Source organism: Garra rufa, chromosome 9, assembly GCF_049309525.1.
Source record: "Garra rufa chromosome 9, GarRuf1.0, whole genome shotgun sequence".
In the NCBI taxonomy this organism is placed as follows: domain Eukaryota; kingdom Metazoa; phylum Chordata; class Actinopteri; order Cypriniformes; family Cyprinidae; genus Garra; species Garra rufa.
In genome coordinates, this window is record NC_133369.1 from 28,288,228 (window position 1) to 28,300,100 (window position 11,873).

General features: G+C 36.6%; 1 pseudogene; it reads left to right on the plus strand.

Annotated features, from left to right (window-relative positions):
* LOC141343202 (nuclear pore membrane glycoprotein 210-like) overlaps positions 1-9,689 on the plus strand; it is a 59,995-nt pseudogene extending 50,306 nt beyond the window's left edge.
* The last annotated feature ends 2,184 nt before the right edge of the window (positions 9,690-11,873 follow it).

The window sequence follows — 11,873 nt, forward strand, 5'->3', positions numbered from 1 at the left end:
CCATGACACCCAACATGAATAATAAATGACTGCTTACCCAATGCAGCAAATCCAACCTTTCATCCCTTATGCCTTAATTATACGCTGTCACCACTAGCATCACTAACATCTGGGATCATACACACACACACCACGCACTTACATAAACTCCCCGTTTTTAAACTATAATATTTTCTCCAAAAAATTAAAAGACAAACTTTGACATTTCTAAAAGTTATGACCCTACACCTAAACTAATAACTGAATGTGTGCCATGATCAGGATGAAGTGGAGGTGGAGGTGTTTAACCTGACAGCAGTGAAGATACAAGCTCCTTTAGTGACTCTGTCTGTAGGAACAGAGGTTTGTCCTTATCATGCTCATTATTGTTGTGTAATCCATGTCTGTACACAGATTCAGTTGAGTCTTTCATTTCAGATGCCGGTTTATGTGATGGGGAGTGACAGCAGTCAGAACCCTCTATCTCTGGGTAGTGTCGAGGCTGGCCTCAGTTTCCACTGGAGTCTACGCAAAGCGGGTGTGCTGGAGATCAAAACAAGACATGCAGAGGTGAGATGCACATACATAGCCTGAATTGACTTTTGTGAGAACTTGTTTGTGCATTCTGCTGTCTGATTTAGGTGGGCGTTAGTGTGTCTCCCTCTCACAGTTTCTCTGTGCTGGTGAGGGCAGGAGCTCCAGGCAAGACCAGTCTCAAAGTGTGTGTGCAGCTCCAACAGATAAACACCAGCAACACGTCACTCTCTGATCATCTCACTGACGAGATACAGATACTGGTAAATACATCCTCCACAAAGAATCACCAATGGCACGCTATTTAAAAGAGTCACGTCATGAGGAAACAGATTTTCCTTGATCTTCTGAGATAAAAGTGTTCACTGTGCTATAAAATCATACTGTAGATGCTTTCCTTTGTTTACAGTCAGATATTATTAAATAAAAGTAATATTGTTCCATTACTTAATCCACTTAATCTTGAAATACAAAATTCATTTCAGATTATTTTAGTCAGACGAATTAGGGTTCAAGAAGGTTTAGGAAGGCCAGTCAGCAAAACAGAGATTTCTGGAAGTTTGAAATACTCAAGAAGAAGTTTATTGAAGAAAAGTATTTAATCATAAATAAATTGTACACGACCATTCAAAAGTTTGTTTATTGTAACCGGGCTACATTGATTTGATAAAAGTTAATACAGTAAAAACAATGGAAATAAGCTTTCCATTGATGTATGGTTAGGATAGGACAATATTTGGTCGAGATACAACTATTTGAAAATCTAGAATCTGAGGGTGCCAAAAAAGGTAAAGAAAATTAGAAAATCACCTTTAAATTTGTCTAAATGAAATTCTTAGCAATGCAAATTAGTAATCCAAAATTAAGCAAATGAAATAATTTTGACCCATAAAAATGTATTTTTGCCTTTTGCTACAAATATACCTGTGCTACTTAAAGGAGTAGTTCACTTTCAGAACAAAAATGTACAGATAATGTACTCACCCCCTTGTCATCCAAGATGTTCATGTCTTTCTTTCTTCAGTCGTAAAAGAAATGGTGTTTTTTGAGGAAAACATTTCAGGATTTCTCTCCATATAATGGACTTCTATGGTGCTCCCGAGTTTGAACTTTTAAAAATGCAGTTTAAATGCAGCTTTAAAGGGCTCTAAACGATCACAGCCGAGGAAGAAAGGTCTTATCTAGCGAAACGATGGGTTATTTTCTAAAAACATTTACAACTTATCTACTTTTTAATCTTAAACGCTCGTCTTCCTGAGCTAGACAAGATGAGCATTTGAGGTTAAAATATATGTATATATATTTTTTAGAGGATAACCAGTCGTTTTGCTAGATAAGACCCTTTTTCCCTCGGCTGTGATCGTTTGGAGCCCTTTGAAGCTGCATTTTGGAAGTTCAAACGCGGGGGCACCAAAGACGTTTATTATATGGAGAGAAATCCTGAAATGTTTTCCTCAAAAAACACCATTTCCTTATGACTGAAGAAAGAAAGGCATGAGCATCTTGGATAACAAGGGGGTGAGTACATTATCTGTAAAGTTTTGTTATGAAAGTTTAGTACTCCTTTAAGAATGGTTCTGTGGTCAATTTAAACGGTTTATCTATTTTAGTTTTTTTGTTTATCCATCATTTAGAAATCAGTTCTGGAAATCAGTCTGGTGTTCAAGGTTAACTTTTTTTTTTTATCATTGTTGAAAATGGTTGTGATGCTAAATTAAATTATTTACTGTCACTTTCAATCAATTTAAATACATTTAATCCTTGATAAATAAAAAATATTAATTTTATTGGAAAAAAGCAATTGAATACTACCTGCTAACAATATTCTTAATATCTTAATATTGAGTGATGAAGCCAATCGGAATATGGGGATGATTCGGAGGCCATGATGGTCAGAGGCCAATGGGCAAATTTGTCCAGGATGCCGAGGTCACACCTCTAGTCTTTTTGAAAGACATCCTGGGATGGTCAGGACCTCGGTTTAAAGTCTCATCCGAAGGACGGTGCTTAATAAATAATAAATGTTTTTTGAGCAGCAAATCGGAATATTAGAATGATTTTTGAAGGATCATGTAACCTAAGGATTAATGATGCTAAAAATTCAGCTTTGAAATCACGGGAATAAATTACATTTTAAAATATATTCAAATAGAAAACAGTTATTTTAAATAGTAAAAATATTTCAAAATGTTACTGTTTTTGCTGTACTTTAGATTAAATAAATGCAGGTTCGGTAAGCAGAAGAGACTTCTTTAAAATACATTAAAAATCTTAGTGTTCAAAAACTTTTGGCTGGTAGCGTATATTTTTAAAATGTCGAATTCACTCTAAATGTATCTTTTCTCTCGTTCTCCCTCTTTCACCAGGTGTTTGAAGAGATGCAGTTAACAGCAGGAAGCTCAGGATCCATCGTCATATCTCTCTCCTCTCTCTCAGTACCACCTGCAGAGCAATAAGTGAGTTGTATGCCTGTTTCATGTCAAAAAAATGATTTTTTTTTTTTTTGCTCAGCTAGAAAAAATAAGCCAGTATCCACTCCATTAAATCTGTTCCGCACCACTGCATTACTCATGATGATTTGGACAAATAATGTGTCTGATCAAAATGGCATTTACATGTTTTTTCCTCAATTTGACTGAAGTATTGAACAAAGCTGGTTTCATGTAATCTCTGAGTAAAAGAAAGAACAGCCACAGACATTTTGATGTTCATAGAGTTTTTAAGAATGTGTGTGTTTCAGAGACTCTGTCCGGCCCATTACACCCTTAGCCGGTGTGTCTCAGGCGCAGGGCTTGTTACTGTTGATGATCAAGGGGTGTTGAGGACAGGGCCCAATACAGGCCTTGCTATTTTGGAGGTTTATACCATGGACATTTGTGGTATCAACCAAACACTGTTGATCAGCGTGGAAGTAAGTGCTTATCATGATAAATACTGTAAGTTACCTTCATTTTAGATCCTAATGTCAACGTCCTTCTTGCCTTAGGTGTCAACGGTGTGGTTTATACGTACTTTGACTGTGTCATCCGTGAACAGTGACAGTGAGAGAGCACTTCCTGCCTTTCCTCTGGGTTGGAGCATCCGTTTCAAGACTCTAAACTATGATAACATGGGACGACAGTTCCACTCATAATATACAAACCCTGGTCACAGCTAACAGGTAATTACACAGATACATGTTTATGCTACTCTAAATACTCACAGTAGTGGTCTAATCTTATTTTTTTGTATCTCAGAGATGACCTCGTACAACTGATAGTTGACAAAGATGGTCAGGCATTTTTGGTGCAAACAGCATCACCAAGTCTAACTGTTTTTAAGGGTGCAGGGAGACACTACAAACGTATTTCTCAGCGATTACACCCCTCTGTTTGTGATGCCTGCTATCTCAGAGCCCCCAGGATTCCTGCGCTCTGGGGATGTTATCTGCTTCAGCTCTCCCATTACAGACCAGCAGGGTAAAACACTAGGTTACTAGCAAGCAGAGCACCAGTTTTTGTTTTCAAAAACAAACCCCTCTAATCTAAAACCCAAAGTATACTCCATTATTGACACATGCACTAAATATATGGCTACAGCCGAGTGCATAGCCTCATAGTATAATTTCTTTAATGCGTGCTTGTAAACACATTTGCACTAGAAAGTTACATCCTTGTCTAGTGTCTGCGCTATTTCTCTTCAGAAATGATGATTGAGAAAATACCTTTGGAGTTGCAAGTAACAGGGTTTGCACAAGTGCCGTGTTGTTTTCGTCAACGATGACGATGACGAAATCATTTCGTTGACGCCACTTTTTTTTCAAGACGATAACGAGACGATGACGAGATAAAAATGGCTCGTTGATGACTAAAACATGACGAGACGTGTGTGAGTTTTCGTTGACGAGACGAGAATAGACGAAAATGTTAGTGGGTGGTCCGTCAGACGTTTAAAATGCATGACATTTCCGCTTATTGTGCATGCCAATTAAAACTTAAAAAGTATCTGACGCTATGGCAAGCCGTTTTAGCAGTAAATACTCTTTGCTATACTAGTATGGCAAGCCGTTTTAGCATTCCATCCTTGTTTGTCTTTTATGTTCTAAAACATTCCTTCATTATTGTAATTATTGGTGAAAATAGTCGATCCGGAAGCTCACATTGTGTTGAACTATAGATCTGCTATTTTCAGAACTTATAAGTGACACTACCCAACAGCAAAATACTTACTGACCTACATTAATTTGTTAAAAGACTACTTTTTTCCCTTTTTTTGACTAAAACTAGACTAAAACCTTTTTGACTTTTCGTCGACTAAAATTGGACTAAAACTATCACATATAGAAGTGACTAAAACTAAGAAGCATTTTAGTCCAAAAGACTAAGACTAAGACTAAATCTAAGATGGTTGTCAAAACAACACTGCACAAGTGCTTGATGAATTTGACTTTTTTTGATATGTAAGGCCTAGAAAACCCTTGAAAATAGCAATATTCCTAAAGAGGAACTGGAAAGTCCCCTTAAATTTTTAATTTTTAATTCAATGCAATAAAAAAAAAACTCATACTTTTTGCTATTACTTCAGTTAATGTCATAAAACTAGTGAGCTAAGCCAATAGTAGTACTGACAATGTTGTGTATACATGGCTGAAGACACAAAAAGAGAAAAAGATGAACCAAATCAGTTTAAAGCATTTACACTGGATTCGCTCCGATTGATTCTTACTTGTGACTTCAATCATTCATTTTAAGCGATTCACTAACAAAAGCCAAACAAAACAAAATTAAAAGATATTGTTTGTAATGATTTTAAAAAGCAGGTAAGATGGGTAAAATGGAGCTTCTCAAAACACTGAATCAGTTAAACCAATGTGTTGCAAAATGATCGGGACTTCGGAGGGGGTGTGCAAAATATTTAACTCTTAGATCGGGACTTCAGATTGTGTATCATGAATCATTTGATTTAGATCAGAACTTCATGAATTGCAAATCATTGATTCAGAGCGGGACATAGTGTTTCACAAATAATTTGATTTAGATTCCGCAAATTAAACGATTATAATCAAATGATTTGCGATGGATGATCCCTATCTGAATTAAATGATTCACTATATGCAAAGTTCTGATCTAAAGGTCATTGCACACTGAGTCAGTTTGTATGTGGGTTTTTTTTTTCCTTTCCTATCAAAATGCTTGTTATGGATGTGAAAATGCAGAAAATCGCACCTAATCCGAAATTTTTATGACAGATTAAGTTTCTGGGGCAGTGTGTAAACAAAATTGACAATGTGAGGTCGTATTTATTTCGTTACCGTGCAAAAATTTTAGATAAAAGTCAAGTCAAATGATTTGTGCTACACGATTTAAAGTCCCGATTTCAGTCAAATGATTCATGAATCATTATTCAGATCGGGACTTCAGAGCATGGTTTCGGAGCGGTTTTGTGAATAATTTTATCTGTTTTTTTTTTTTTTTCTTAAACAATAGAAAACATCAAACAATGAAGGCAGTACAGTTATAAAAACCAAACAATGATAAAAGAAAGTATACACAAATACAAATATCATAAAATTAACCACGGTTTTGCTATAGTAAAAGTGTAGTATACTTTTGTAATACTTTATTAGTAATACTTTGCATGTGCTTCACTTTATTTTTGCCTTTTTGTTTTATTAGTATAATTTTATTTATCAATTTATATATTTTTAAAATTTGAAAGACAAGACATTTATTAATAAGTAAGGTCTGTGATTGAAGTCCTTGAAAATCAAAAAAGTAGTGCTTGAAAAGTCCTTTAAAGTTCTGGAATTTCTTTTTACAGCATCTGTACGAACCCTGTAGTAACTTTTCCGACTGTTGAGCGCACCAATTATAAAATTTACAAAAAATATGCCTCGCGTGTGTAATATTTGCATTCTGTAATGATGAAATTTACATCATATGCACTGTAGGATACACATAAAAACCTAAGTATGCTTTGGGCTTAACTGCCAAAGGCTACTTTTGCATTTGTTTTTCTCTCTTTAAGATCAGCGAGGAAGATGGGATGTGTCATCAAGTGAGATCCTTCAAATGAACTCTGAGACTGGAGTAGCATTTGCGAAGAATTCTGGGACGGTAGTAGTTTACTACAGGTTTGAAGGGGGACAGCAAACCTTCAGAGAGGTAATCAGTGTCTGTACGAAGTTACATAAGTGTCTTCATGATTTGTGACATAATAGCTCTGTACTAAAGCCTAGTGATCTGCCTATGGAAGGAACATTTTAAAGTCTAGTTCATCCAAAAATGAAAATTCTGTCATTAATTTCACACCCTCATGTTGTTCCAAACATGTAAGATTTTTGTTCAGCTTGAGAACACAAATTAAGATTTTTTTGATGAAATCCGAGAGCTTTCTGACCCTGTATAGACAGCAACACAATTGACACATTCGAAATCTATAAGGGTAATAAGGACATTGTTAAAATAGTCCACAACATAGATCCTAAATGCACTACGCCTTGAATAGACCTGCTGAGTCTCTGTTCATATACATTACCTTTAAGGGGTTGGGACAGTGGGAGGCTTTTGAGTCAAAAAAGTTTGAAAACCACTGATAAAGGGCATTCCAGATCAGTTCCATATCTGTTAGGATATGGCGAGGCAGCTTACTAGGTTTTGAAACAGACCCATTGTGAATGTTATAAATTAAAAGGCCTCTCTGGTGTCATGTATGTAACAGTGGAGCCTGCGCCTGTTCCTGTAATCATTCCTCCAGCTGATAGGCTGCTCACTAACTGGCCTGAAGCTTTAGAATATGCCGTTAGAGTGCATCTGAACACCTCTGCTGCCAACACAGGTGAGTCCTTTCACACCTCCACTTGAGATTCATGTAGGCCACTGTTTACGACCATGGCAAACACCTGGTGTGGCATTAATCCAACTATATAAGGGGATTTTGAGAATAATGATTATTAATAAGACTGTTGGGAAGTTTAAACACTTAATCAATTAAACACTTAATTCTTAGACTAGAAATGATTCTCAGTGGTGATTATCCCTAACTGTTTAATATGTGTAATTAAAACATGTGGTGGGTGGGAAGAAATATTATCTCAACTTTATGTGATCTGAATAGATTTTAGATCTGGGCAGGATTTTCACTTTCAGAGACATGGATACATTTGTGTACAGATGGAATGTGAGGTTGTGATTGACTGACTCGGATTCAGATACAAGTAGCTTTATTGGCATGGTAAAAAAGTATTTACATTGCCAAAGCTTTATTAACAATACATTTACACACACGCACAAACACACAAAAGTTGAATACAATTTAAATAAGATTAGGAAAATGCAAAAAGGTATATAAACTTGAAGTTTCAGCTTCAGAGGCTACAGAAGATACTTACATGTTTCCTAGAAGACAAAGTTAATTAAATTTACTCTCATATTCAAATATTCAAAAAGTTTTCACCCCCCAGCTCTTAATACATCTTGTTTCCTTCTGGAGCATCAGTGAGCGTTTGAACCTTTTGTAATAGTTGTATATGAGTGCCTCAAAATCATACAGTCATGTTGGAAAGGGTTCAAATTCACAAAAATGAATTTGTGAGACCTGATGGATTTTTCTGAAGAACAGCAGGCAGTTTAATTGTTCAGGACAAACAAGGGATTCATGAACAACTATCAATGTACAGCAACAACAACAAAAAAAAAAAACAGCTGTGGATCATTTAGGTAACAACACAGTAAACATTTAAACAGGGTAATTTTTATAAATCCAGCTATTGTTTTCTCTTGTGGACTATATGTAAAATGTCTTTAAAGTGAAACATCTTATTCAGGTCAGTACTAAATAAAAAATAACATGGATTTTGTGTGATTTTGCTAAAGCGATTAACATTTTGCAGATTCTGCAAGGTGTAGGTAAACTTTTGACCTCAACTGTACACACACACAAAAGTTAAAAAAAAATAAAAAAGATAAAGAAAATCTAAAAAGGTACACAATGATTTATTTAAATGCTGTTTTGTTAATTAACTATGTAGTTGTGTGTATTTCCGCTACTTTGGAGCTTACCATGTCGTAAATATATCACATAATAACAATGGATAGATGTACACAAGTATTTGTTACTGCTGTAAAGCCAAACCTAATGCTCGATTCCGTACATGCTCACCAAACATACATTCTCCCAGAACAGACGTTCTGAATAATTCTGAAACTGATATTTCAAGGGGAAAAAAGTACATACAGTCACTTTAAATGTTACTTAAATGTTATTCAGTGTTGATGTTATTGTGCACTTGTGACTCTCTCTCTCATTCTCTCTCCTCCATGGTAGCTCAATGCAATCTAGACCAGTGGGAGGCCATAGAGAACAAACTACATCCTGAGGCAGAGCTACTTTCCCTACACTTTTGCGCCCCCTATCCCGAGATGAGAATACTGCAGGCTATCTTTCATGCATCACTGTTTTACGATCCAGACACTGGAGAAACAAGTTGTACATAAGCTTCTTTATTAAGCTTAATGTTATGTTTAGAGTCTGAGAGAACCCAAGGGTATTTTAATAATCCTTCTTAAAAATACTTATAATCTTAGAAGAATGAATTATGATAAGACGTTTAAACTTGACAACACATTTAACCATGAAGCAAGCTGTTATGATTCACTTCTAACCTGTCTGTCGTGTTCTCTCTTAGCTCAGTACAGCTGCAGGATCTCTGTGCAGCCCCAGTCAGACTCCATCCTTCGTCTCTTGTCCATTCTGTCTCTCTCCATCCATCTGTCTGCCTGTCTGCTCCCATACATGCCAGCGTTCCATTGTCCTGTCAGCAAGATCAAACTTTCCGTCGAGCAGCCTATGGCTGAAATCACAGTGTTTGGCACCGTGGACATGCTCAGCACACTGAGGGTGAGAGTGAAAGGGATCATGGGAGAGATTGTTGTATTAATTGCATTTAAAATGCATTTGAAATTAAATTTCAGTTTTTTATATCTAATTAGTTTCAGTCAGACACCCCAGACATTGTGTTATCTGATCCGGTCTGGTCAGATGAAGACCCCAGCCTCCTCCTTATTTCAGTCTATTCAACCTCACATTTCCTGGATCAGGTACCCTCTACTGCAAGCATTTTCCTGTACACAGACCTCTCTCCACAGAAGCACGTTGTGATGGTAACTACAATGATGGACAACCCGAAGTCAGGTTAGGGACACCCTTCACAATATTATATACAGTCAAGCCCGAAATTATTCATACGCCTGGCAAATTCTTACTTAAAGTTACTTTTTTATAACCAGCAAGTTTTTTTTTTTTGACCGGAAATGACACAGGCTTTTCCCAAAAGATAATAAGAAGATGTACAAGAGGCATCATTGTGGAAAAAAAATATTTCTCAGCTTTTATTTACATTTGAACAAAAAGTGGCATGTCCAAAATTATTCATACCCTTTGCAAACTGTCACAGTCTGTGGGAAAATCCAAAGTTCTATACCATTCCAAATAGTCCAAGCTTTTCTAAAGCATCCTAATTACCCTGATTCATTGGGAACAGCTGTTTTAATCAACTCAACAGTAGTGATGGGAAGTTCGAATCATTTTACCGACTCGGATCTTTGAGTCTCGTTCAGCAAAATGAACGAATCTTTTTTCGAGTCATTTCGTTCATTTTACCAAAATATAATTAAAAAGCTACGTGTTACTTCCATAACACATGTACTGCTTGTGCAAACGTTGATTACACTACAAACAAGACAAAACTATAATACTATTAGAAAAAGAGAAGTTTAATTCATTGTTTACCTGGGTCTTCAGTCTATGATTAGCTCCCTCACCTCTATCTGTACAGGTTTGAGTCGTTCGTTCATCACGTGACAGCCCCATACGCTTTACCTATGCTGCCTGAGCCGGAAACAGAATTGATTAGTTCATTTCTCGAATCTTCGGGTTTGAGTCGTTCGTTCATAGTTGCGCAATTGCGCATGCGCGACTGAACGAATCACTCCCTGAGACGACTCGTTCTTCCCGAGTCACATTAAAGATTCGTTCAAAATGAACGAATCGTTCAAGAACGGCCCATCACTACTCAACAGGTGAAAAACAGAAGCTCTCTGCTGTTGGTTTGTGGACAGTCATGGCTAAGACAAAGGAGCTCACTGAGGACCTGCGGCTGCGCATTGTGCCTGGTCACAAATCAGGAAATGGCTACAAGTCCATATCTAAATGTTTTGAAGTTCCAGTGGCTACAGTGCAAAGTATTATTAAAAAATACAAGACGTTCCGCACTCTGAAAAATCTTGGAGGAACGGAGTCTGGGTTCCACGGACGCAGAGCAAGGAGGACACCACTTCTCTAGATAAGGCACACAAAAGGCCTTTGCAAATGCTCATCTGGACAAAGAAGAAGACTTCTGGACTTCTGTTTTATGGTCAGATAAAACAAAAATTTAATTGTTTGGCCACAATGATGTAGCCTTCATTTGGCGTAAAAAAGGAGAAGCCTTCATCCCTAAGAACACCATCCCCACTGTCAAACATGGTGGTGGGAACCTAATGTTTCGGGATGTTTTTCAGCCGGTGGACCAGGTAACCTAATCACAGTAAACGTTGGCATGAAAAAGGAGCAATACATCAAAATTCTTAACAACAGTCTGCAGAGAAACTTGACCTTGGGCACCAATGAACATTTCAGCACAACAACGACCCAAAACACACAGCAAATGTGGTGAAGAAATGGTTAGCAGACAAAAACTTTAACGTTTTGCAGTGGCCCAGCCAGAGTCCTAACTTAAATCCAATTGAGAATCTGTGGAGGGAGCTAAAGATCAGGGTGATGGCAAGAAGACCCTCCAACCAAAAATACCAGTGGACACAAGCAAAAAGCTGGTCAGCAATTATAGGAAGCGTTTGATTGCTGTAATAGCCAATAAAGGATTTTCTATTGATTATTGAGAAGGGTATGAATAATTTTGGACATGCCACTTTTTGTTCAAATGTAAATAAAAGATGAGTAATATTTTTTTCCACAATGATACCTCTTGTACATTGTCTTATTATCATTTGGGAGAAGCCTGGGTCATTTCCGGTCCAAAAAAAACTTGCTGGTTGAATAAAAGTAACAACATTTGGTAAATAAAAAGTTCAAAAGAACAGCATTTCTTAATCCTAAATACAAAAAAAAAAAAAAAACATCTAAGTTTTCGTTAAAATATTACTGTTTTCAACATTGATAATAATCAGAAATGTTTCTTGAGTACAAAGTCAGCATATTAGAATGATTTCTAAAGGATTACGTGATACTGAAGACCAAAATTAATTTATCATGGCAAAAAAAATTAAATTTCGTTCTTCAATTTTTTTATTTATTCGCCTGTTTTAGTTCATGGCCATGATCGA